Source organism: Micromys minutus, assembly GCF_963924665.1.
Source record: "Micromys minutus genome assembly, chromosome: 27".
NCBI lineage: Eukaryota > Metazoa > Chordata > Mammalia > Rodentia > Muridae > Micromys > Micromys minutus.
In genome coordinates this window covers 25976407-26002913 of record NC_137962.1, presented here as the reverse complement: position 1 = coordinate 26002913, position 26507 = coordinate 25976407, and the positions used below count along the sequence as shown (strand labels likewise).

At 41.2% G+C, this 26507-nt stretch overlaps 2 pseudogenes across 2 annotated transcripts in view; both read left to right on the top strand.

The window, feature by feature from the left end:
- The first annotated feature begins 1868 nt into the window (after positions 1-1868).
- The window catches only part of LOC308438356 (glyceraldehyde-3-phosphate dehydrogenase-like), a 224223-nt pseudogene continuing 199584 nt past the window's right edge, over positions 1869-26507 (top strand). Inside the window, exon 1 of the transcript in view lies at positions 1869-2051. The product of the transcript in view is annotated as a glyceraldehyde-3-phosphate dehydrogenase-like (transcript). The remainder of the gene's footprint in view (positions 2052-26507) is intronic.
- On the top strand, positions 24614-25362 carry LOC308438097 (transmembrane protein 69-like; annotated as a pseudogene). Its single transcript has one exon. The product of its transcript is annotated as a transmembrane protein 69-like (transcript).

Genomic DNA, 26507 nt, shown 5'->3' with positions numbered 1-26507 from the left:
CACACTCTGGTGGCTATTGTGTCTGGAAGGCAGCTCATGAGGACTCTTGCCAAATTTGGTCGAATTCACACTAACCCTCAGATGTTCAGACTTGCTTTTTAAGTTTGAGCTTTATGGTCATCCCTTCATTTACATCTCTATGTTTAAGCCATACCACTGTTGGAACTACAGCCAGAAGGTCCCTGGAATACGCTTCATTCTGTTTTGTTCCGGTGTTCTCCACCCCTAGATTCAAAGGAAAGAACTTCGTTTCAGTTCTGTGGAGGGACAGGAATGACATGCAAGATGAATGACATGCATCTATTTCCTTTTGAACAATGCGCTGAATTCTTCCTGGGGGTGAATATGGGATGAGTTCCACAGGGTCACAGACAGTGGCCTTCGAGAATGAGCCAAGCCTGGTCAAAGGGAGATAAAGGAAGAGATCCTTTGGGCCTAAATCTCTAAAGTAGATCCCGTCTCCTGTTGACTTCTCATCTTTAATTAATCTTCCCCCTCTGTCAGTGCCCAATTATAGTTTTTATTAACTCCCATATGCACTATCAATTTTGCAGGTCAGTCGTTTCATACTTTAATATGACTATAAATAACCCTTGAGTCTCATTAAAAAGCCAGAATCTGGTTCATATTTTGCATTTGGCTCAAAACCATGTCGTTTTATCTGGTGGCCAGGTTACCCCAAAGACAGTCTTCCTTCTTCATAGACTCTTCTTTCTAAGACCCTTTTCTGTTGCATTTTAAACAAAGTCACATGGACACAAAGATGGCCTTGAGATTTTGATCCTCTTGCCTTCACCTCTGTTGGCAAGATTAGAAGAACCACCATCATACCCCCGATTTCATGTCATCCTGATGACCCAACCCAGTCTCTTGCATGCTAGGCCAGCCTTCCACCACCTCACACAATCATTCCACCAACTTGATACTTTCTCAAGCTTCCCACCCTGAGATACTGCCTTTCTTTCTCCCATAGCTCAGCCAGGGGGATGTGATGTTAGACCTGATCCATCACAACTTAGGGGGCCCACAACCACAGCTCAGTGGTAGAGAATTTGTTTCATAGTCATGAGGCCCTGGTTTGGACTTTACAACACTGCAAACCAAACCCCCCAAATAAAGCATGGCTGAAGGCTTGTTAATACCTTATTTTACTTTTTGACACAATACAGATGCACATATGATGGTACTCTTCTGGAATATATTATTTTTTGGTTAGTTCTTTAGTGCACTTCTTCTAGAGCACTTCTCACAGTACACAGTGATTGCTGCTTTCCCAACTACATAAACCTCCATTTCAAATCAACTACCCCGAATACCTAATGGTGTCTCTGGCCTACCACATATAAGGAAGCCTTGAATGCACAGATGCTATTTATTTCCTGCCATGAAAATTGGAAGCGATCATTTAGCAATCCACCTAGAACTTAGTGGCTTAGACCCCGTATCTGTGTCTGGGAGGAATAATGGAAGGAATCATGGCGTTTCTTTTAGAATTCCTGAGTAAATAAAGTATGATCAATCCAGTGAGCAGTGACTTGGTGCTCCTGTACTTCCGGGCAGGTATTAGGATCACGTGAACGCAATTTGTCGGAGAGTTATCTCTATTTTTATTTAAACATTTTTGAGAATTTTCTCCTGCAACTATCCCTGTGTCCTCCCACTCCCTCTCAACTTTATGAGTTCTTCTTATTTAATTACCATTATCTCACACACACACACACACACACACACACACACACACACCCCTGTATGCTTGCATACGTACATGCACATACACACATATAAAACTGACTGAGGCTTTCTGCTCCTCCCTGTTCTACAGACAGCCACATCTTCTCGTCCAGTGTCAGCCATGTCCCTTAGAAAAGATGGTGAAGGTTGGTGTGAACGGATTTGGCCGTATTGGGCGCATGGTTACCAGGGCTGCCTTCTGCTCAGGATCTGGCAAAGTGGATATTGTCGCCATCAACGACCCCTTCATTGACCTCAACTACATGGTCTACATGTTCCAATATGACTCTACCCATGGCAAATTTAATGGCACAGTCAAGGCTGAGAATGGGAAGCTTGCCATCAATGGGAAGCCCATCACCATCTTCCAGGAGTGAGATCCCACTAACATCAAATGGGGTGACGCTGGTGCTGAGTATATTGTGGAGTCTACTGGCGTCTTCACCACCATGGAGAAGGCCGGGGCCCACTTGAAAGGTGGAGCCAAAAGGGTCATCATCTCTGCCCCTTTGGCTGATGCCCCATGTTTGTGATGGGTGTGAATCATGAGAAATATGACAACATGCTTAAGATTGTCAGCAATGCATCCTTCACCACCAACTGCTTAGCCCCCCTGACTAAGGTCATCCATGACAACTTTGGCATCATGGAAGGGCTCATGACGATAGTTCATGCCACCACTGCCACTCAGAAGACTGTGGCAAGATGACCATGGGGCAGCCCATAACATCATTCTTGCATCCACTGGTGCTGCCAAGGCTGCGGGCAAGGTCATCCCAGAGCTGAATGGGAAGCTCACTGGCATGGCCTTCCATGTTCCTACCCCCAATGTATCTGTTGTGGATCTGACATGCCACATGGAGAAGCCTGCCAATTATGATGACATCAAGAAGATGGTGAACCAGGCAGCTGAGGGCCTACTAAAGGGCATCCTGGGCTACACTGAGAACCAGGTTGTCTCCTTTGACTTCAACAGCAATTCCCACTCTTCCACCTTTGATGCTGTAGCTGGCATTGCTCTCAATGATAACTTTGTGAAGCTCATTTGCTGGTATGACAATGAATATGGCTAGAGCAACAGGGTGGTGGACTTCATGGCCTACATGGCCTCTACAGTAAAAAACCCTGGACCACTCGCCCCCCAGCAAGGACACTCAGAGCAAGAGAGAGGCCCTCAACTGCTGAGGATTCCCATCCCAACTTGGCCTTAAATTCCATCAATAAAGTTCCGCTGCACCCACAAAAAAAATGGCTGAATCCTTTTAATGTGTGTTTAGGAATGACAACTTGGGATTAGTTAGCCTACATGGGGGGAGGTCTCATCCCTAGAAAAGATGATTCTCTTAGAGGCCTATGGTTATTCATCTAGGCATGGGTCTTATGAGAGTTCTCCCATCTACTTTGGGATGTCACCTGGCATTGCCATTTTTAATGTAATTTCATGTAAATCTAATTTTATTGTAATCTTCATAACTTGTTTGTCATATGAAAGATTATAATAAGGAGAAGTCGGAGTTTGTTACAAACCTTGGATTTTGTGTAAGAAAAGAACCGAGGAAGTCAAATCATTTTCTTCAATCCATGAAGTAGTTGTAGATCCTTTGATCATACAAATGACACAGTACTACTTCAACATTACCAATACCAAACTGCATGGTTCAGATATTTAGCCAGCACTTTGTTCCTCTTTCCAGAACCAATAAGGAAAGAGAATCAGAAGAAATTCGAGAAAGAGCATCACCAGTGACCCTAACACACAAAAGCAAAGGCAAGCCCATGGGCCTAGACCTTCTCTGGTCTGATAATTACATGTCAGATCAGATAAGCCGGAACACATAGCTAAATGTCTACACACATGTCCTTCATGTCCCAGACAGAAACCCAAAGGAACAACAAGAGCAGGAACAGCAATGACAAAATGACAGAGTTCAGATCCTTGACTCATGCTCTCTCCTTTCATCTCTATACTTTGTCACCCTCCAGGGCTGAGAGCAACACACTCATTTCCAGAGACACTAAGATGCTCCTAACATTCTCATATTCTCTAGTTTTCCATGGGACCGTTATATATAAATTGCCCAGGAGAAAAATCAGTTCTTGGGCTTTATCTACCTACGCCTTCATGGTTGAGATGTAGTTTACAACGTTGAAACTACAGAATAAAAAGTTCTGGGCAAAAGTACAGTAGACCTTGACCCAATCTTAACATTCAAGGTTTTCTTACTTGGAAAACACAACACTGCCTCACACATTTACTTCTTCTGTTTAAATAATAGAGTTTATTTCCCATGGAAATTGAGAACAGGTTCCCAGGGTTCAGTCCGTAGTCTTAAAGGTTCAAACATAAAAGATGACATGTTGTAAGAATGTAGGTTTCATCCAATTAGACTGTTCCTTAGCCACAGGTTAGGTCTGAAATGGCTCATCTGCTAGGGATGTCACATTCAGTTTCAGATGTGGCTTCCCTTCCTAACTTATTCCTGCCATCCCTCAAGAAAGACTACCCAGCCTAGTTGTGACTGCTTATTAAAGGGGTATGTTTTGCCTAGACAAGGCTACTGAATTTCGTAAGCAAATTAAAGCATAGATATATTCAGAATCATATTACCAAATCCCAGTTTTCTGGGTATTTCCTACTGACTCCAGATGTCTCCTCTGTCCCCTAACTTTGTAGATGGCAAGGTAACTGCTCCAAACCCTTATCCTTCCTGTGCTTCCTTTTCTCAGCCATCCTTCTTCTCCCCCACCCCACGTGGTGATTCACACTCCATTCTGATTTATTTCTGTAGACAGTTTATGTCAACAGCAGCTTCGTACTAAAGGCCTTGATTATGTGGACTCAGGAAAGTCGTTCAGCATTAAAGGTCAAATCCATTAAAATATGACTTTCACCCCGAAGGCTATAATTCATCAAAATTAATTTGGTCTAAAGGACGTTAGTTAGCAATTTTCTACTTAAGGAATAATATGGACAATCAAGAAGATGTATCAACTTCTGATGGAAAACCAGACAGCTGGTTTCTATGCAGTTCTTCCCACTGGCTGAAAAAAAAATATGTATACATTATCCCAAATATATAAACCTAAAGTGAGCTACATAATAGTAGTCATGGGTAAGTACCAATAAAGGTAAGACAGTGAAACTATGGTGGTCATTGTGTAGTGTTAGCAGGAAATGGAATGTTATCTGTGTCTTTACTTACCCCATGATCAGTATCAACACTACAACACATGACTTAAGTACCATCACAGATTCATGCAAAGATTACACAGTGTGTGAAACTAGCAGACAAGGCTGTTGGACACAGATATCAACAACACAGATGCTGTTTGCTACACAGGTATCTTGGAGCTATTATTTTATATTGCGAACATCCTTAGGATGCTCATCTAGAAAGTCATTAAAAATTCACAACTGTACAAAGTCAAAATTTGCAGGACAAGTGCTTTTACCCATGGAGCAATGCCTCCATCTCAAACAGCTACTTTTGAATCCAGGTTAAGTTGAGAAGTTGTAATGACCCTGGACTTTCTCAGTAGTTTAGCTGTCATTTAATAAGAAAGAAGTAATGTGAACCATGAACCAATGATCCCATGTAGCATGACTGGGCGATCCCCACTATATATAGGGGTGATCCCACACTGTGTGATTGGCTGAACATTACTGTGTATACAAGTTATTTCCATCATGTGTGGGGAAGACATGAGCTGAGACAGAATTAGAAAAAAAAAAAAAGCTGGTTTAAGATGGAGCTTTCTCAGCTTGGTGGCAGAACTCAGAGTTGCCTCTGTGCTCAAAATTATCTAGAGAATTGACTCTCCCAAGGTGGCCATCAGAATGTGAAACCTTGTTAATGAATGTGTAATGTGCCATTGTTCTGACATGGTGATGAGGTGGCTCCTCAATGATATGTGGCATACTTTGGCCAAACACAGATGCAATACCATAGGTAAAATAATAGTTTTTTTTTTTTTTTTTTTTTTTTTTTACCTATGGCAAACATGGTAAATAATAGTGGTAATGTACCACCAGCTCAGAACCAGAATCTAAAACTGGCTGACACTCCGGTGATGTGTCTTAATGTTCACTATTTTGTGTTGCTGTCTCTCACCCTTTGGAGAGACCATGAAGTTTCATCAATCACTGTGTCATGGGGAGGAAACAGTGGCAGATGTCAGTAGGTACAGCGTGTCCAATCCTGTGAATGAGAAACCTTGTGAGTGAGCTGTCCTGCGAATGGGCTCCCTGTGCGCACACAGTAGTCTGAACCTGCCATTGAAAGCCTTGAGTTTACTTTTAGATCATTTGGCTCAGACCTGGGAATGGCTCTGAGAGAAGCAAGGTGGACACGCAAACTCATGTTTGCTTCACCCAAGTGCCATAAAGGTTTTATAAGCACACACAAGACATTTTATTGACATGCTGAAAACCCAGCTTTCATTCTCAATTAGATTCCACACTGGCAGAACAAAGCCTATGGGAGTTTTGTATGGGGTGGGGGAGGGTTCCAGGAGAGTAGAATCCTAAAATGGCCACTAATTTTCAATCCAGCTGCCAACTTAGCGTGTATATCCTGAAGTAATGTTGATACATTGGTGAATGTTGGACGGCATAGGGGAGCAAGCTACTGTGTCAGGTCAACAGGACAGGCCTGTTTCATAGCCATGTGTGTATATGTATCTTTTGCTGCTAGCAGGATTCTACTTTCCAGATGTGTGCAGATGCTTAGACAGTGTGCTCTCCTAAGTTAAAATCCCATTTTCTATGGTGTGTTCTTTATAGAGAAAGGTAAAATTCATAACTTTGAAATGTTTGCAATTCAATGAAACAACATTTGTTCTCCTCAGTGCCTAAAACAATAGCTTGAGAACACAGATAAAAATTTCCCAACAATATTATCTTTTCTAGTATAAACATTTTGTCATACACAAGAGTGGCGGTTGTCATCGGATAGCCTTCCAGATGACCACGGGATGTATCTAATTGGTCTTTTCTCATGTTCTCAAGATCACCAAATTCATTGGTATCCAACTGACAGTCAACCAGATGACATGATATTTTTGTGGGTAGATGCAGAAAAGGAATGATAAATAAATAAAGGAATTCAGGAGACATCAAGTATCATTGTTTTTCTTAAGATAAAGAGAACAGTCAGAGAGATTATAGATGTCCGATTCTACCCTTTGCATGTATTTAGCCCACATATTCAAAGCATCATTTTAATATACAATCAGCGTATAATAATACACACGCAATCTTGGGGCACTTTGCAACAATTTTTTCTAAGTACCAGTCATCGCGTTTACTTTGAGCTTAGCACATTTCAACAAGACAGCAGCATTTCCACTGTGACTAGAAAGAACGAAGTGGTACAAAGCCATCTAGAGCCAAGGTCAGGGAATAATGAGGGAGAGAGGATGGGTTGACAAATCAGGGGATAACTGTCAGCTTTCTGTCTTTCTCTTCATAACTAGTTTGCTCACTAACCAGTTTCAACAGACCCCTTGGGTTGTTTTCTTGCTGTAGAGAAGCTGATTTCTAGCTTAACTTAGGAATTTGTCTCTGAAGTAGACCTAAGTGTTAAGGCTTCCCAAGCTTGCTTGCTTATTTTATGTTTTTAATTTTTATCTATCTATCTATCTATCTATCTATCTATCTATCTATCTATCTATCTATTTTGACACGTATGTTTTCTTTTGTTTTATACATTCTGTTGTGCCATGCCCATAAAAATGACTTGAACATTAAAACAGTGTTTCCTAGTGTGCATTACAATCTCTTGAGAGAACTGTTCAAGTGTTAGCACTAACATGCAACCAAAATGCCAGTTAGAATTGCTTTGTATGGTAGTATGCTTTAACCCCAGCCAGCCCTTTCGAGGTAGAGGCAGCTGAATCTCTGAGTTCAAGGTCATACTGGTCTACAGAGTGAGTTCCAGGACATCCAGGGCTACACAGAGAAACGTTGTCTCAAACAAAACAAAACAAAAAAATAAGCAGAAAGAAACGGCCCATATGGGCTCACAGGAAGTGGTATTATTTGAAGGGAATAGGTGTGGCCTTGCCTGAAAAGTGTGTCACTGGGGTGGGCTTTGGGGTTTTAGAAGCTTGAGCCACGCCCAGTGGCTCACTCTCTCTTCCTGCTGCCTGTGGATCCACATGTAGAACTCTCAGATCTTTTCCTGCACGGTGCCTGCTTGGACGCTACCAAGCTTCCAGCAATGCTGATAATGGAACAAACCTCTAAACTGTGAGCCAGCCCCACTAACTGCTTTCCTTTATAAGAACGGCTGTGGTCACAGTATCTTTTCACTGCTTTTCATGGAAAACCCTAACTAAGAGATGTTTGTGATTGAAAGCTTAGGTCAGTTGAACTTAGCAGCTGACCATTCATTTATATTATCATCTGATTATATTGTTGCCAAACCGTATCAGAGATATTTAATTATTTACTATATGTAACAGATAACTATAAGGAGATAGATAAAGGATCAAAAATCTTAACATGTAACTGACACATCAAAATAATTACTGAATTATTCTCTTTTTTTTTTTTTAAGATTCAAAAAAGATTGTTTTCTTAGGGCTTAGAAATTTTCCAAAATTTACCTCACTCACAAATTTTCCTGGATCTATACATATATGTATGTGTACATGCACAACACACATGACTTTAGTTTTCATGTCCTACTTTATTCTAAACAGAGCCCATCTGATGTACTGTTCCAGACATCGATGATTTGCAAATTTTTCTTATGTCAGGGTCCTCCTCTGTGGGGAGGGGGGAGGGGACATTAGGGGGAGTTAGCTGGGCAGGGGACAGGAGGGGATAGCTCTTTCTACCATGTGTGTGCACAGCTCCCGTGTGAACAAATCCTTTAGACTATTTACAAAAGCCAGATAATCAAATTGTGACCATATTTTGAAAATTTGAGGTGCATATTATAAGGTAGTCAGTCTCTTACAGTAAAGAAGTAAAAAACATGTAAAATTTTCTAATTCCTAATCACAAAACATCACTGGTATCAAACTAACCATTTATTATTATTATTATTATTATTATTATTAGTGTGTTGTGTGTGTGTGTGCACGCTGAGGACAGAGGACAACACTGAACTCATTTCTCTCCTTCCATCTTTACATGGGCTCTGGGCATCCAACTCAGATGTCTTACTTTCTTGAACGGCAGGTCTTTTTACCCACCTAACATTCGATTTTCTGCATTAGTAGGTTCTCAGCTGAGACCTTTAGGCTGGAAGTTTCTCATTGCTCCCTTGTATCCGGTTACTGTCCGGGACCCCAGCAAAGAGCTTGTTAGACGTGAACTCGGGCCAGGACTGTGCAACTGTTGTTTGTCTTCCTCACAGGCACTGTTGTGAAAGTAGGAAGTAAGGTCTATGCAGCAGTTCTCATCTGTGGGCCACGACCCTGTGTGTCTGTGTGTCTGTGTGTGTGTGTCTCTGTGTGTGTGTGTCTGAGTGTATGTGTGTGTCTGTGTGTCTGTGTGTGTGTCTGTGTGTCTGTGTGTGTGTCTGTGTGTCTGTGTGTGTGTGTGTGTGTGTCTGAGTGTCTGTGTGTGTCTGTGTGTGTGTGTCTGTGTGTCTGTGTGTGTCTGTGTGTCTGTGTGTGTCTGTGTGTCTGTGTGTATGTGTGTGTGTGTCTGAGTGTCTGTGTGTGTCTGTGTGTGTCTGTGTGTGTGTGTCTGTGTGTCTGTGTGTGTCTGTGTGTCTGTGTGTGTCTGTGTGTCTGTGTGTATGTGTGTGTGTGTCTGAGTGTCTGTGTGTGTCTGTGTGTGTCTGTGTGTGTGTGTCTGTGTGTCTGTGTGTGTCTGTGTGTCTGTGTGTGTCTGTGTGTCTGTGTGTGTCTGTGTGTGTGTATGTGTGTGTGTGTCTGAGTGTCTGTGTGTGTCTGTGTGTGTCTGTGTGTGTGTGTCTGTGTGTCTGTGTGTGTCTGTTTGTCTGTGTGTGTCTGTGTGTCTGTGTGTGTCTGTGTGTCTGTGTGTCTGTGTGTGTGTCTGTGTGTGTGTGTCTGAGTGTATGTGTGTGTCTGTGTGTGTTTGTGTGTCTGTGTGTGTGTGTGTCTGTGTGTGTGTAGGGGGGTTTAAAGACCCTTTCAAAGGGATTGCCTCAGACCATTACCTTAAGGTTCTTAACTATCAAAATTACAGATGTGAAGTGACAATGAAAAGAACTGTATGGTCGGGATCACCTCCTGAGGAGCTGGTAAAGTCGCAGCATTAGGAAGGTTAAGGGCTGCTGGTACACCGGGTGTCAATGATCCTAACTTCTGGGTAGCATGAAGGCTGCACCAAGGGGCTCATACTACAGATAGAAAGAAGGTTTGTTCTCCGTTTCACTTCACCACAGATGGAAAGGGAAAGTAAGACAAGAGAAAGGACGTCGGTGGCCAAAGTGACTGTCTGACATTGGCACTTCTAGAGCATCCCCCATATATTTTCTTGTTCCTTTAAGGCTTATGTAAACTATCTCTTATAGCACCTACCAGATGTCTAGAAATTACATAGTGGAAGCTTAGATAGAAGGATGTTGCTTTATGCAAACAAAGTGAGTAATTAAGAGGAGGAGATGGAGTGTATTTTAGCATCCCAGGCTCTTATGGGAAGAATGAAAACCCTACATTCAACACAAAGGAATCCACAAAACACATTTTCCCCCACAGTACTGACACTGCCATCTCGTTCCCCTCTCCCTCCAGCTACTTAGTTATGTTCATCATCAAAAGAATTCAGAGGAGACACACAGTGTATCGTATAAGATGGAAAGTTTGTTAGAAACCAAGGTGCCCCTAAAGGAAGAGTGGACAATGGCCATGGGGATCATGGCTGAGGAGAATGACAGTGGAGAACCGTGCCAGGGAGACCACAGTGCCAAGTTCTATGCTAAAGTAGATTCTATCGTATTCTTTACTCTTCTAGGGCAGACAGTTTTCCTGATGGGAGGGTTTTTGTTCAGGTGATTTATGGGCCCATTTAAATTCATTCCTAAAGGACCAGATGCTAGACTGTCTTTGTACTCTGAGAGAAACCAATGTCTCCACCGAGGAATAACGATCCAGCTCAGAATTTATTTTTTCTTTCTACCTACCTGTGTATCCAAGCATGTATGTATATATCACCTATATATCTCTAGATCTGTCTGTCTGTTTTTCTTTTTTGCATTTTTATCGAATATTTTATGTATTTACATTTCAGATGTTATCCTCTTTCCCACTTTTCCCCTCTCCAATCCCTTTTCCCCCTCCTTCTATGAGGATGCTCCCCCTCCCACCTACTCTTACCTCACCACCCTGGCATTCCCCTACACTGGGGAAATGAGCCTTCATAGGACCAATGGCTTCTCCTTGATGCCAGACAATGCCATCTTCTGCTATATGTGTGGCAGGAACCATGGGTCCCTCCATGTGTACTCTGGTGGTTTGGTCCCTGGGAGTTATGGGGTTCTATTTTTTATCTGTGTGCACCCTAGAATGTATCTGGAAATCAGAGGACAAATGACAGGAGTCATTTTTCTTTTTGTGTCACGTGAGTTCCAGGATCTACCTTATGTTACCAGGCTTGACAGCCAAAGCCTTTACCACCTGACCCATTAAAATGGCCTTCAGACCCCATTGTTTTGACCAAGAACCATATAACAGAGTAGAGTAAAACTAAAGAGAAGAGGAAGAAAGAAAGAAAGAAAGAAAGAAAGAAAGAAAGAAAGAAAGAAAGAAAAAAGGAGAGAGAGAGAAACCCAAAACTGTCCAACAGTCATGTATTATCAGAAACTCCAATAATGTCCTGACTCCTTCACTTCTTCCCCTCCTGTGGCATTGAAATTCCAAGGAGAGGCAACTGTGCTGGGTGCTCCTTCTTTAACACTAGTGCCTTACCAAGGACACGTGAAGTAGGCTGGAAGTGAATTATGAAGAATTATGACTTATCCTTCATCTATCCTCTATGATCTTCAATCCTGCTACTTTTAAGCTTGTCACCTAAGAGTACTGCGTATCAAACCCAGAGATGAATATAAGTTAAACAAAGTCTTCACAACCTGCTCTGCCTACCTACACACCAAAGAAATAAATGATTTTGGTGAGAAAAGAATGGAGATTTTTTTCTAATCGTACTGGGATCTGTTTGCAGAAGGAATACTTAGTTATCTGCTGACTGGATCACCCTGCCAAGTGCCTGTTGTTACCTCTGAAGTACAGAAAACAACCTGCTGTTCCACTTCATAGGAAAGAATACAGTTCTTTGCCAGCCATTTAATCCCATGGTGTGTTTAATAAACAGCTCTTAGCAGTAAATGATAGCATTTAGTTGTGTATTGACATAAATCAGTTTATAAATGCCAGGTTACATTTCACAGGTATTTTATATTTCCAAATAATATGAAGAGAACAGTTCAAACATTACTGGTTTTATTCCATTCATTTCATGAGCTTTGATCTTCTAAAATATTAAATTACCTTCCGGGCCTTAATTTATCACGGAACAATCTAGAAACCCATTTATATGTGGAAGCTGGGCAAAAAAAAAATCTGAGGATGATTTATTGACTATTAACTTCTACATTTTAAAGGGATATAGAGGATCATACATCACATGAGACTCTAAAGTACTAAGGTTAGGATAGTGAGAGGAAAAGGTTTAAGTAAGAGTGGGAACAAGGAGATGACAAAGATGTGGGCTGCAAGGCCGGTGAATCAAAGCTAAAGATACATAAGAAAGCCTTATGGAAGCTCACTACTTGGGGAACTAATTTGAAAACATAACATTTTTTAAAACGGAAAGCATGTAGTAAAGGTATCCTGCATAGGCTGACAATGGTTCCTCCAGAAGGGATAAGTTGTTAAATAAAAAGTTCTGTGCTCTGCGTAGGATAACACCAAGGAGTTATTATTCAGAGAGGCCCCAGAAACCCTAAAGAATGCAGACTAGTGGTGTTGCTTTGGGTTGCCTACTATAACTATGTGGTAAGACCTTGCTGCTGAAGACACAATATACTTAAGTTGCAATGCCAAGAGACTTCAAGCTAGCATTAATGGGGAATACCCCTGGGAGCAGGGAAGGCTCTGGCTATCTTTCATAATATAAAAAGTACAGTATAGATTATTGGGTGAGAAAAGCCATCAGCTGAACTACTCAGAGTTCGAAGTATGATCAAATATCCTGCAAAGGTACCAAAGGCTGAGCTTTCATTGGTTTGTAATTGTGCATATACGTGTATGTCCACACACATGTGGTGCATCCAAGTGTGCAAGTATGTCAGGGGTCTTCTACCATGTTTAAACTTATTTTTTAAAGATAGGATCTTTAAATTGGAATAGTCATATTGGCTGGACTGAGTAGCCAGTGAGTCTCCAGGGTCTGAGTTTCCACCCCCAGCCCCACACCACCCCCAAGCACTGAGATTACCATGCCTTGGCTTTTAGTTCTTATGTTTGTGTCAAGGACCCTAACTCTGGTTCTTACATTTGCTCAACAAGCATTTTACCCACTGAGCCGCCTCTCTAGACCTAGAGTTAGATTTTTATATGTGGTTCAAAGTGAGGTTTGCACGTTTTCCTCCATAGCCACTTATAATCTTTATAAACAATTTAAGCTGGCCAACAGATTGAAGGGCTTTAAGAACCAGCAGAGTATGTGAGTGTGATGTAACTAATGATCACCAGTCTGATTTTATTAATATTGATTAAATACAGAACTCAGAATGGGACGTAACACAGGAAGCATACGGTCAGTGAATCCTGCGTGGCCTGTGTGAGGCAAAACCTGGAAAATGTGATATTTTGTACACAGGAAGAATAGAACACTTTCTTGTTTTCTTCTTCCTGATGGTTTTCACAAGTTAATATATTCAGGAAAAGCTGAGGGATATAGCAACTCTTTTAAACTGCAGCCTTTAATCCCAGATAGGCTGAGGCAAGGGGACAGCAGGCCTGCTTGGCTCACAGAATGAGTTCAAGGTCAGCCTGGGGAGCTCAGTGAAACACGGTCTCGAATAAGAAAACTCAGGGATGGTTGAGGGCACAAGGCAGAGAGAGCACTTGATTGACAGGTAATGAAACCCTGGGTCAGCCTCCAAAGCTCAGCATAGCAGTGAATCAGTTAAGATGCTCAGACAAACCTTTGTCTGCTGTATCTGCTGTCAAACTTAATCCAAGAATTAAACTGGTTTACTGGGTTTTGGTTTGGTTTGGTTTGGTTTGGTCTTCATAAGGCTTTTTACATTGCTACAGAGCAATTCATTCTCTGCTCCTTTCTGACATTCTTAAAGTACGCAATGGTTTACATACTCACCCTCCAAAAAGCTACCAGCATATTATTGAGTTCTGTCTTAATGCCTCTGAAACACATACACACACACACACACACACACACACACACACAAACACACACACACACACACACACACAATGAATCCAATATAGAGTAATTTTCAGACACTTCTCTCAGATAGAGTAGTCCTTTGAAGTATCTCCGCTGGAGCTAGACTCTTTAGATGCCTTTCTTAACTTCCTTCTACCCTTTTCCTCCTTAGGATCTTTCCATATGTTTTTCCAAGTTGGGCCTGGAGATCTCACAGCTGTGGAGTTACAGCTGAAGGATGATTTGTTCCATACATGGCTTCTTTCAGTAAATTCTTTCCTAGAGAAACTGGAGAGCTTTTATGAACCTGTGTAAAGTAGTGAATATTTGTGTTAGAATGATTATGCTCCCAACAAGAACATTCACTGGACTTTAGCCAGGTGAAATCTAAACTCCATCTAAAAATCTAAATGATTAACATGGACAGATCATTAGGATGATAACAGCGTTAGATTTTAAAGCTCCTTCAAACATATCATTACAAATAAGAGCAGATTTTTAAAAGGACATTTATTATGGGTTCCGTCTTGTTGGGTGGTAATTGGGGAAATTGTTTCCAAGAGAATGAAACAGAACAGAATAAATGAGAGCCAGGATTGAATTCCAGACCAAGTCTAGGTTGACAAGAACATGTTTAGATTTCAGGTCCCTGAGAGTAAAATTCTCAGTCCCAACAAAAAGAATCAGTATGTGTACTTTTCTATCCTTGACTAAAGAAAACTAGCCTTTCTTCTTCTTTTTTAAAAATCCCATTGCAAAACTGAGTTTTTAAATAGAATTCTGGTTATAAAGTAAGTTTGCATGTTTACTTAAAGGCCGCAAGTAGGGACTAGATATACACGTGAATTGTGGGAGAATATTTTCAGGAAGTTAAGACAAAGAGGCAGACAACACTCATGCAATGTGTGGAAACCGCAAGGAATAAACTCAAGCAAGGAGGAGAAGCTGACAGAATTGGTGACCCCAACTTCCAATTAGAGGGAGTGGCTGAAGCCACACTTGAGATACCCTGGGCAAATCAGCTCCAATGCTCTCAAGAGCACAGATGATATATATATATATATATATATATATATATATATATATATAGAGAGAGAGAGAGAGAGAGAGAGAGAGAGAGAGACTGAGAGAGAAGAACGTATGGCAGGAAGAGCAAAGGGAGATGGTATGGAAAACTCTGCTCTTGGGACCTAAGCAGAGTGCTGGCAAATAGCATTTAAAAAAAATAATCCCATGCTAAACTAGCAGCTTGCTGGCCCTTGACACTCTATGAACCAAACTCTTGGAAAACTAAGAGGCGATATCACGACACTGTATGCCAAAGCGGGAAAAGGAGAACAGCTGTAGACTGGGGAAGGAACTTTGAATCAAAGCTCGCAGTATTCAGTGAGCTAGAAATCCCATTAGACTCTTGAGGGCAACATGTACACAGGCTCTGTGTAGCACATTCATCCCTGGGAGGAACAACTGAGAAAAGGACCAACATTCACAAACAGACCCTGATGGGCCACCCACAGGTGTGACCAGCACCTGGGACCACAGTCAAAGCTGCAACCAGCAGTTGGAGGGGTGTTGGACACTGAGCCTGGTGCTCTCTAGCTGAGAAAATACTTGGTTACAACCTACTCCCTTTAGGATATGAAGCCACTTCCAATGAAAGAACAAGGTGATTTAATTTTAATTCAACCAAAGACCTAACTTCAGATGTACAAGTCCCACACACATATATATACACACATACCACACCACCTGCTCTTTCTCTTTCACACACACACATACACACCACCACCACCACCACCACCACCACCACCACCACCACTCCTGCCCCCTCTACCATTGCCAAAAAAACATGTCTTTTCCACAAAACATGTCATCTCTGCATTCACTGTGGCTCCAGGAATGGACCTAATTAGGAGCCTGTAAGGTTCCTGTAGTTAGGACCTAGAAGGAAATGAAGAAAAGACAGAGAGAGGATCTCTGATGGAGGAACTACAACATCCATGAAGTTTAACATCTTCATTATATATAGTTAAATAGAGAAGGGGGTTTATTGCAGGCAGCTGAACAAAGAGGTGGGGTCATTACAAGCCGATAAAAAAGCAGGCAAAGTTATGGTATACAGCTGAAACCAGGATACAGGCTTAGCTAGTCTCAATAAGAGCAGTCTCAGTAGGACAGTAGTCAGGCCATAAATATTAGAGATGTGGGGAGAGAATGTAGATACTTTCTGCACAAACTGTGAGTGTTGACCCCAAGACACCCAAGGAAGGCTTTGCTGTCCCTCTAAGGCTCACCCTAGAGGGAAGACTTTGTCATTAACATGGATTTGAGCTGATGGGGTCCTTGACAAGGCCATGGCAATGCCAACAACACATGTTCATTCAGGCCTACACATTCAGGTCTTCCTCAGCTCTCCACAGAATCCCGGAGTTCAGAAGGATGACCAAAGGTATATTCAAGGAAATCAAAGAAGATGTAAATAACCTCCTGACTCAATACCAAGAGAACACAAACTGCTGATGAAATAGAAAGGGTTGATACAGGCTATAAAGAGGGATTCAAAAAGAGATAGAAATACTACCTGAAATATGAGAGATGAAAGTGATTCCAGTACTTAACAAATGGCTTACAAGTTTTAATAAGAGGTTCTGTGGAAAATTAACTCAATGGAATAGCTCAATCAGGGGATAGGTAATTAGGATTGAAGGCAAGATAGAAAAATTAAAACATGTAGACAACGATGAAGAAGTAAAAGCTACACAGTAAAGATCCACAAGACACTGCAGTCAGAGAATGGGGTTAATTTCATGTGAAAGGCATAAAAAAATCTTACATAAAATCATAGCTGAAAAATTTCCAACTTTATGTAAATAAAAACTCACCCAGGCATAGATAGCAGAACAGCAGGAAAAACCAGAAAAGAACCTCTCCTCATCCAATAATTGTCAAATATAAGTATACTGAGAAAATATTGATAATCAAACATGTAATCACACTTAAAGAAGGCCCATCAGAACAACACCAGACTTCTCAATAGAAACTCTAAAGGTTTAGATGGTGTCTTTCAAGACCTGAAAGAAAACCACAAAATTAGTCTACTATACCCAGCAAAACTATCATGACTGCAGGAGACAGAAAAGCTTCCATGATTTAAAAAGGCTAAAGGATTCACTAACCATCCCTACAGAAGGTATTTGAAGAATACTTCATTTTGAAAAAGAAGATAAACATTTCCATGAGGTCACAGGCTAAGATAAACAACACTGGAACCAAGGCTCAGCGCTCATCTCCCACTGTCTGTGGGGTCATATTTATACTTCTTCATGTATCCTTTCATGTGTCTGCTATAGAAAAACATCCTTTCACCGCTGTGGCCCAGCAAAATATCATTGGACATAATTGACCTTCCAAACGAACCAGAAGTTTTCACTTCACATCCTAATGGTTTTCTAAATCTCATTTGTATCTGTTGTAATGACTCCCATTTATCTCTGATTTTATTCATTTGGGCCTCTCCCTTCCTCTCTCTGTCTCTCTCTGTCTCTGTTTCTCTGTCTATCTCTGTCTCTCTATGTTATCTCTATCTCTTTCTCTGTCTCTTTTCCTATCTCTCTGTCTCTCTCTTTGCCTCTCTCTCTCTCTCTCTGTGTCTCTGTCTCTGTCTCTGTCTCTCTCTCTCTCCCCCCTCCTCCTCGTCCCTCAACTCCCCTCCTCATGCTCCACATAAACTCTGTTCTATGCTATACCAGTCATGTGGCTGGTCCCTCAGGGAAAAGGGATGCTGCAGCATGGGCCCACAGGGGCACCCCCTTCCCCCACACCATACTGTGCCTCCACCAAACATCCCTGGCTTCTTTTTCTTTTATAAAACACAACAATGGTTCCAGAGGGCTAGAGTTCATGATGGCTGAGCGAAAGCAGCAGGTTACGGGAAACAGCTTCATCTGCTGAGAACTCATATCTCAAGTAATAAACACCAGGCAAAGGAAGAACTTGTTCAAATTGTGGAAGTCTTTTTGAAACATCAAAGTATGGCCCAGTGGCATGCCTCCTCCAACAAGCCCACCCTTACTAATACTCCCCAAGTAGTCACCAACTGTAGAACAAGGATGCAAATGTCTAAAACTTAAGGGGGGCATCTCCCTCAAACCATCACCATTCCTTTCATCATATTAAGCAAATTTGTCCCAAATCTTCAATATTTGTTATCTGAGCATTATGTCAGACACAAATTTTTTCTTTCTCTTGGTGAGAGTAGTGTATGCACAAATGCATGCGTGTGTTAGGGTGGACTCACACACACATGTACGTGTGGAGACTGACTTACAATATCTTCTTTCTTTATGGCTCTCCCTCTAGTCTTCTGAGACAGGATCTCTTCCTGAGCCTGGGGATTGTGTTTTACACTAGACTCTAGTCAGAGAGCCCCTGGCATCTACTGTGTCTACCTCCCACCTACTATCCCAGTGCTGGGGTTACAGATGCCAGCCCCTACACCCAGCTTATTATGTGGGTGCTAGGGGTCTGAACTCGGGGGTTCAGTGCTTTACCCATTGGCCCGTCTCCTCACTCTTCTCCTGTTCCCGTTGCTACACTCCCGTGGACATCCTTGTGTGTTTTGGGATTTGGGGGGTATAAATGAGTCGCTTTAGAACTGCTCAAACTTTAGAGAGTCTGTCTACTCCTCTCCCCAGCAGTTCCTTTTGCTTCTGGAAATTGGCTCTAACCCAAACCAGAATGACTCTGAAGTAAAGTTCAAACTGGAGCGCACACAGACCACACAGGTGGCATTAATTAATGCAGGTCATAAACCTATTTGAAGGCTGCCTTCTGGCTGTGAATTCTAAGAGGGCCTTTATTATTCTCTTGACAGCTTTCACATCTAAGAGTGTGATTTTCCTCACTCTGTCTTCTGGACAGTTGGTTTATTTCTAATGTGAACCGCCTTGCACGGTGGGGCCTGGCTCTATGGAGGTCTCCAGCTAGAACCCAGATCCTAGAGGGCCAAAGTCATCTTTATGTCTCCTCTTTCCACATCTAGCCACCAATGCAGAGGTTCAGTTCTTATCACTGCTGAGATCCTTGGGGTCGAGAGCCATCCTTGGTGTTTAACTATCTCCTACAATATCTATTCTGACGTATTGTTTACTCCTGGGAGTTCTACCTCTTCTAATTCAACAGCGCTTTTAGGACATCCTGGGGGGTCTTTTGTGTTTGATTTTTATAATTATAATATGTGTGCTTGCTTCTTGGGTATGGCATTCATTAAATGAAAATAATGTTTAATAATCAATGGACCTAGTATTCCCCTTACATGTTACCACTTTAATTTACTGGCAACCCCGAACTCTCTTTTTGTATGTGAAACTATCCACTCATAGATGACAACAGTCACTTTCTCTCATTTGTCTGTGGAAGCTATCATATCTAAACCACAGAAGCAAAGAGTAGGACAGAAGCCACTATGGGGCAGAAAGTATCCAAGATACAGAGGATGCTAAAAAGGAAGATCATGGAAGGCCAGGCACAGCTGGAGAGGATCCATTCTGATGCTCTATAGCACAACAGACAATCCCTGACAATAATGCACGGAATATAAAACACTTTGAAGATGTTTCATCCAGCACATTGTTCCACTGAGAAGCACACTCAGCCTTATTTTTGCCTTAGCTGGAAGCTGAACACACTATTCTAATTTTTTTTCTGAGGTATTCATAAAGTATTAAGAATATCTTAGAACAGTGGTTTTCAGCCCAGGGCCATTATTCTTTGGAGGGGTGTTGTCAAACAACCCTTTCACCGGAGTTGCCTAAGACCATCAGAAAACACACGGACAATTACATTACCATTACCGTTCACAACAGTAGCAAATACACAGTGTGAGTAGCAACGAAAATAACTTCATGGTTGGGAATCTCAACTCAAGGAACTGTACGAAAGGATCTCAACATCAGGAAGGTTGAGAACCACGGTGTCTTAGGACATATTAAAACCCTGTAAAACTGAAAATAAAAGTTTGATTTAACCTAAATTAAAAACTCTGCTCAGTACTGAAGAAAAGATCATGCAGAGACTGCCTCACCTGGAGATCCATACCATACTCAGCCACCAAACCCAGTCACTATTGCTGATGCCAAGAAGTGCTAACTGGCAGGAGCCTGATATGGATGCCGAGGATGCTTGCAGCCAATCATCAGACTGAACACGGGGACCCCAAAAGGAGCTAGAGAAAGGACTGAAGGAGTTGAAAGGGTCTGCAAACCCATGGGAAGAACAACATTATCAACCAACCAAACCCTCCACAGCTCCCAAGGACTAAAACACCAACCAATGAGTTCACAGGGAGAGACCCATGGCTTCAGTTGCATATGTAGCAGAGGATGGCATTGTCTGGCATCAATGGGATAAGAGGCCTTTGGTCCAGTGAAGGCTCATTTTCCCAGTGTAGGGGGGGAATGCCAAGGCACTGAGATGGGAGAGGGTGGTTGGAAGAGGGAGCACCTTCATGGAACAGGGGGAAAGGGAGGAGAGTGGGAGGAAAGGGGAAAACATTTGAAATGTAAATACAAACAATAATAATAAAAGTATTCCTGCTCAACAAAAGGCATTTCTGGGATTTTTTTGACCTCTGATCCTCTCTTTATTCTTCAGACTTGTGACTTGGATGGTTTAGAATAACCATGGGTGAAAATTGCTTAACTAGATGAAGCTAATGGAACCTAAATCTCTGCTAGCAGACTTTCAAAGTAGTGGGAATTGGAGACCTGAACCATGAGTATTCTATGGAGTCAAATGTGCCTTTAGAAGAGTTGGAAAGTTGGCTAGACTATGCAACCCTCACATTAGGTTTCATCATGGAACATTTTATTGGTAATAAAAGTACTACTTTGATCTTTTATCTGCTGCCTTCATTTTATTTATTCTTTTTACTTGGTGGATTGATGGAATGGAGCTGAAAAAATGTTTTTTTAGGGCCTTTTAAAAAGTGTGTATATGATATCATTTTCAGCGTTCCATTTTTAAAAGAATTCTGGAGAACAAACAAGTTGGAGAATGTATATGTACATATTTATGAAATCTATTTTATGTGGCTGACATAGAGTGTCTGCAGAAACTATCCGGTGGCAGCATCCATCTGTGTGTGGTCAACGCAACAGCAGCAGCTCAAGCTGCTGGAACAGAGCAGAAGTGAGCAGAGAAGCCAGGCTGCCGACTGTTCAGGTCCATCTCTAGAAAGCTATTACTAGCTAATCTAAGTGCTGGATACACAGAGATAATGTGGGTTCAAAGGTTCACACTCATCTTAAGTACAGACTCAGAAAGAAAGGGGCCTCCGACTCTCTCTTCTTTCTTCCTTTTACACTTACAAACACCTGCACACATTATAAATATATATGTATATAGATATATGTGTATATGTACATATTACATATATACACACATACATATATATATTTAACTTTGCTTATATATACTGTATATATATGTCAATAAACATATGTATACATAAATAAATATATATGCATGTAAACATATTTAACTTTGTTAAAATGGGGAATCTTATTATATGAGCCTCCAAATCCAGACCAGATAGGGAAACCATGGGCAGCCTCTCATAATGAGATTCACACATCCAGACAAAACAGGAGTACTATTTAAATACTGAAGACACTAAGTCATGGTTGGCGGGATTTTCAGTCAATGGGTTGGATACCCTTGCTGGCATCACTTCTTAACAAATGGCTGAAGCCGGTGCCCACCTCTGCTGAAGAGCCTGGCAGAGCCACTTTGGAGATAGTCACCACAATTGCCTTTATATTTGCATCAGGCCTTTTGTGTTGAGATTCCCCACCCCATCCAGGGCATTTTCAATACCTAGCTTGCAAAACAGCACCGATTCAACAATCACTAATTAAACAAATTCACTATCAAGAATCAGTGAGTTTGTGTGGAAAAATGTGAATTTGTGTGGAAAAACACAAAAAAAACCCAATTTTAAAAAAAATACAAGAATCAATAAATGCTTTGCTAATTTCAAATATCTAACATTTTAAATTATTTTTTGTTAATAGCTAAATTACCTTAAAATAGTATCTAGTCTGTATTGTGCATACAATTATAGATATCTAGCTTTTAGCATTAGAAAATGCAGTGTTTATAAACTATGTAAAGTTATAAAGAATTCAGATGAATTAGGCCAAAAGTATTAATTGACAATTGTGTTAGAATACTGGTGTTTGGTAAATTTGGGTGTTTTTTTAGATAAGAATCCTAAACTCTCCTTAAAGGTACCTATCAAATTGAAGCATATCATCTTTTTCTAAATTATTTTTATACAATATATTTAGATCATGTTTTCCCTCTCCCGACTCCTCCCAGATCCTACCCAACCGAAATACTACCTCCACTCCAAAAACAAACCAAACACACAAGAAACAGAAACGAAGAAAACAAGAAACAAAAAACAAACAAAAAACCTACGAAAACACAAAAATGAAAATCAAAAGAAACAAAAACCAATAAGGAAAAAAAAAGCCAAAAAAGCAAAATGAAACAAAAAGCTCACAAAAAATTCCAGAGTTTGTTTTGCTTTGGCAACTACTCCTGAGCGTGGAGCCTCCCCCCAGAGTATGATTAATAGACCTGCTGACACCCCATTGGAAAACACTGTTTATTTTTTTCCTTTTGCAAACAAGTCTCAACTGTAGATAGCTTCCTCAGAGATGGGGTTCAGTGTGTCCTTACTGCTGTCTGTGGTGGGACCACATCTCCCTTGGATCTCTGCAGGTCTTGCGTGTGGGCTGCCATAGTTTCTGCAGTATATATGGAAACACATCATTTCATACATTGTTTAAAATGATTCCTAGAATATCCTCACAAATGGATCTTTATAGTCCTTTAATTTTTTTAATCTAACCCTACAGCCACTCTTTATCGGTATTGGAGCAATAAATGTTACATGGTTCATCGGAGTAAAGTATATTTAACATAGCTAAATATACCAAAGGTGTAAGGACTCATGTCCAAATTTGTCTACGTTATACTATTTAACATGACAGGAAGAATAACTGGAAACACTGGATATGACCACAAGGTAATAAACATGTTGGGGATATTCAAGAGAAGAGGGAACTTCAAAATCATTAGTCAACATTTTCCTTACTTCAATCATTACCATGTGTAAAAGTATTTTATTCTATCTTATTTGCATTGTTAATTTGGGGAGTCCTTTGGTCTTGATTTCCTCAGAAGCACCTGAGTGTTGCCTTTTCAGTAACTGCTTCTTTTGCTTTACCTAAGCAAAGGCTGAAGCTTAGGGAGGAGAGTAAAGGTAGAGCACACGCAAGTATCATTGAGGGGCTGTACTGTGCCCAATGTCCTTGGAATCTGCTCCATATTCACCTCCACAGAAGAGGCCTGTGTGTGTGTGTGTGTGTGTGTGTGTGTGTGTGTGTGTGTGTGTGGCACCGACGTTCGACAATCTCATTGTGATTTCATCATAAGAAGGCCATGTGTTACGTGCCCACGGTTTACACACCCATGTTGCTAAGGCCTCAGAGGACCTGAGTTTGTTTCCAAGCACCCATGTCAAGCACAACACCCTCTAATTCCAGAAGATCTGATGTTGTCTTATGAGTGCACACACGGCATGCACTCACTCATACACACACACACACATAAATGGCTCTTAGACTCTTTCTGCCTCTCCTTCAGTAGGATTCTCTGAGCCCCGAAGGAAGAGATTCAGAGACATCCAGTTTAGGGCTGAGTGTCCAGAGGTCTCTCTGACTCTCTGCCTATTTTTTCCATCTCCTGCAGAGGATGCTGAGAAGATTCTGATCTATGAGAACAGCAGAATGTCATTAGGATTCATTCTATCTCTAGGTTACTTTCTGTGAAGCAATAGTGTCTAGCTTTACCCTAGGTCCCTGACCCATCTAGTGTCAGGTTCTTGGTCCCCCAGGCAGCCTTGGAGATGTGTTCTATCTCAAGGAGTGGGACTTAAATCCAATCAGATATTTGTTGTTAACTTCTACAAGCTTTACGGCACTATTGCACTGGGGCATCTTGAAGACAGGTCATAAAGCTAGGCTACAGTACATTCACCAAATGTAGAATACTTTTTGACAAATAAGTCAACAATCTGTCAAATACTTATACCTACCCTTACTTATCAAATTTTCCTCTCATTTTTAATAATTACTTTTATTATGATTCCCTCTTTTTAATTTAAAAATGATTAAATCTAGGAAAGCTAATGATTCAGCATCTAAGTAGAGGCGACCATATTAGGGGTTCTGTTCCTAACCTATTGGTTTAAAAATCATGTAAGGAGGGCTGTGTGATTCCAGTTGCCAGAAGTGTTTCTGAGTTTCCGGTTGAATTTGTTCAACTTTTGTGCCATGTGATGGTGGCAAGATGTTGCTTCAAATTCAGCCATCCCCCACAACTGTAAAAATATATGAATCAGAATTGCATTTTCCCCAGACAAAACTCTGAGTAGTGACCAGAATGCTTCACTTCATCCAGAAAATTTCTGGAGCGTCTTCAAAGATGCCGAAGAACCCTTTTACAAGTGAGACTCAGAGCCAGCAAAATAGACTTATTCCCAAGACACGTGTTCCGCAGAACTTTTCCTCTTTGCCTCCAAGAACTTGGCTTTCCACCTCATTTCAAGCATGTATAAGGAAGATGCAATGTCATCACATGTCACCGTGCAACTTTTAAAAGCAGCAGAAGGAGGCAGTCCTTTCCCCCAAGAAACCAACCACCGCCACTTACTACGTGATAGCCAAAGTCAGCCTTATATATAACTCTGGTGGGGTTAATCCCCTTTACTGTTCCACCACTTGTCATGGTAATAACAAGGTCTTAGAACCCCGTACTCGCTCTTACTCAGATGGCTTATGCAGCCCAGTTTCTTAGCTTTCTTGGGTGGGGTCATATGATGCTTATGCTTTACTCTACCAGAAAGTAGTCCGGCCAAACCAGACTACATTAATTTAGCTAGTAGTATGGGTCCTGTTCTGTTTTCATGGGTAGCCATCCTGTTTTCTGAAAGACTCGATGAAGCCATTGTCACATTGATAATAGGAGTGGGGTAGCATTACATAATGAACTTTTCCTCTTACCACATTACCCCAACTGGTTCAAAGCCTTAAGGATTGGAAGTACCTTAGTGGCTTTTGTCTCATTTGTAGTCACTTGAAGATGTCTACCCAGAAAAAGGGCCCAGGAGACTTGGTCAAGTTGAAATATAAAACTACGTTCTTGATATTATTTGCAGTGTCTATGGAGGCCAGAAGACTGTGCTGAGTGCCCTGGAGCTAGCATTACAAGGGGTTCTGAGCCACTCAGTGTCTGTGCTGGGAACTAAACTTGGGTCCACAGCAGTCTATAGTCTTGAGCACCGAGCCCCTATCTCAACCCTGTAAAGCTGCATTTTAGCATCAAAATTCTGTTTATCTTGTTTGGCTCTTTTTTACCCTCCCACCTGTAGGAATTTATTCGTCATACATAGTCTGTTTTTGTTTTGTTTTGGGTTGGTTTGGTTTCTCTAAAGAGTTACTTCCTTTAGCCAGATGGTAGTAGTGCACACCTTTTAGCCCAGCAGAAAGGAGGCAAAAGCAGATGGATCTCTGAGTTTGAGGCCAGCCTGGTCAATAAAGCAAGTTCCAGGACAGCCAGTGTTACATGAGAAACCCTGTCTCAAAAAAATAAAAAACAAAACAGAAACTAAAAAAGCTATAGATATCCAACTGCCTTTGCCTCCTGAGTTTCGGAATTATAAAAATTATTTCTAAGTAATTCATCTTGAAATTTTTTCCTACCTCCTTGTTATGTCATAGAAGGTTAGAAGGCTAGATTTTTTTTTTTATGTGTGTGAATTACATGATCATGTACCTAAACATTTCAGTGTTTTGATGATACTAAGAACAATAAAAGACAAGATCAAAAATGCTGTATTAGAGTCTAACAATCATGAATCATATTTTATGAAAAGAATTCTACTTGTGGTGGTTTAAAGAGGTTTGCCTCCCCCACCCATTGACTCATGTGTTTAAATATGCGTGGCCCAGAGAGTGGCAATATTAGGTTTGTGGCCTTGTTGGAGAAAGTGTGTCACCGTGGGGGTGGGCTTTGAGATCTTCCTCTTAGCTGCCTGGAAGAGTCTTCTCCTGGTTGCCTTTGGAACAAGATGTAAAACTCTCAACAGCCAAGGTGCTGCCCGTGTTTCCCACCTTGATGATAATGGACTGAAACTCTGAACCTGGAAGCCAGCCCCAATTAAATGTTGTCCTTCATAAAGAAAAAAAAAATTATGACAAGAAGCCAAGAAAACTGATAAACTCATTACGCACATTAGAAAGAAAAATAAAATCCCCCAAATGCAAGGTGAGAGTAT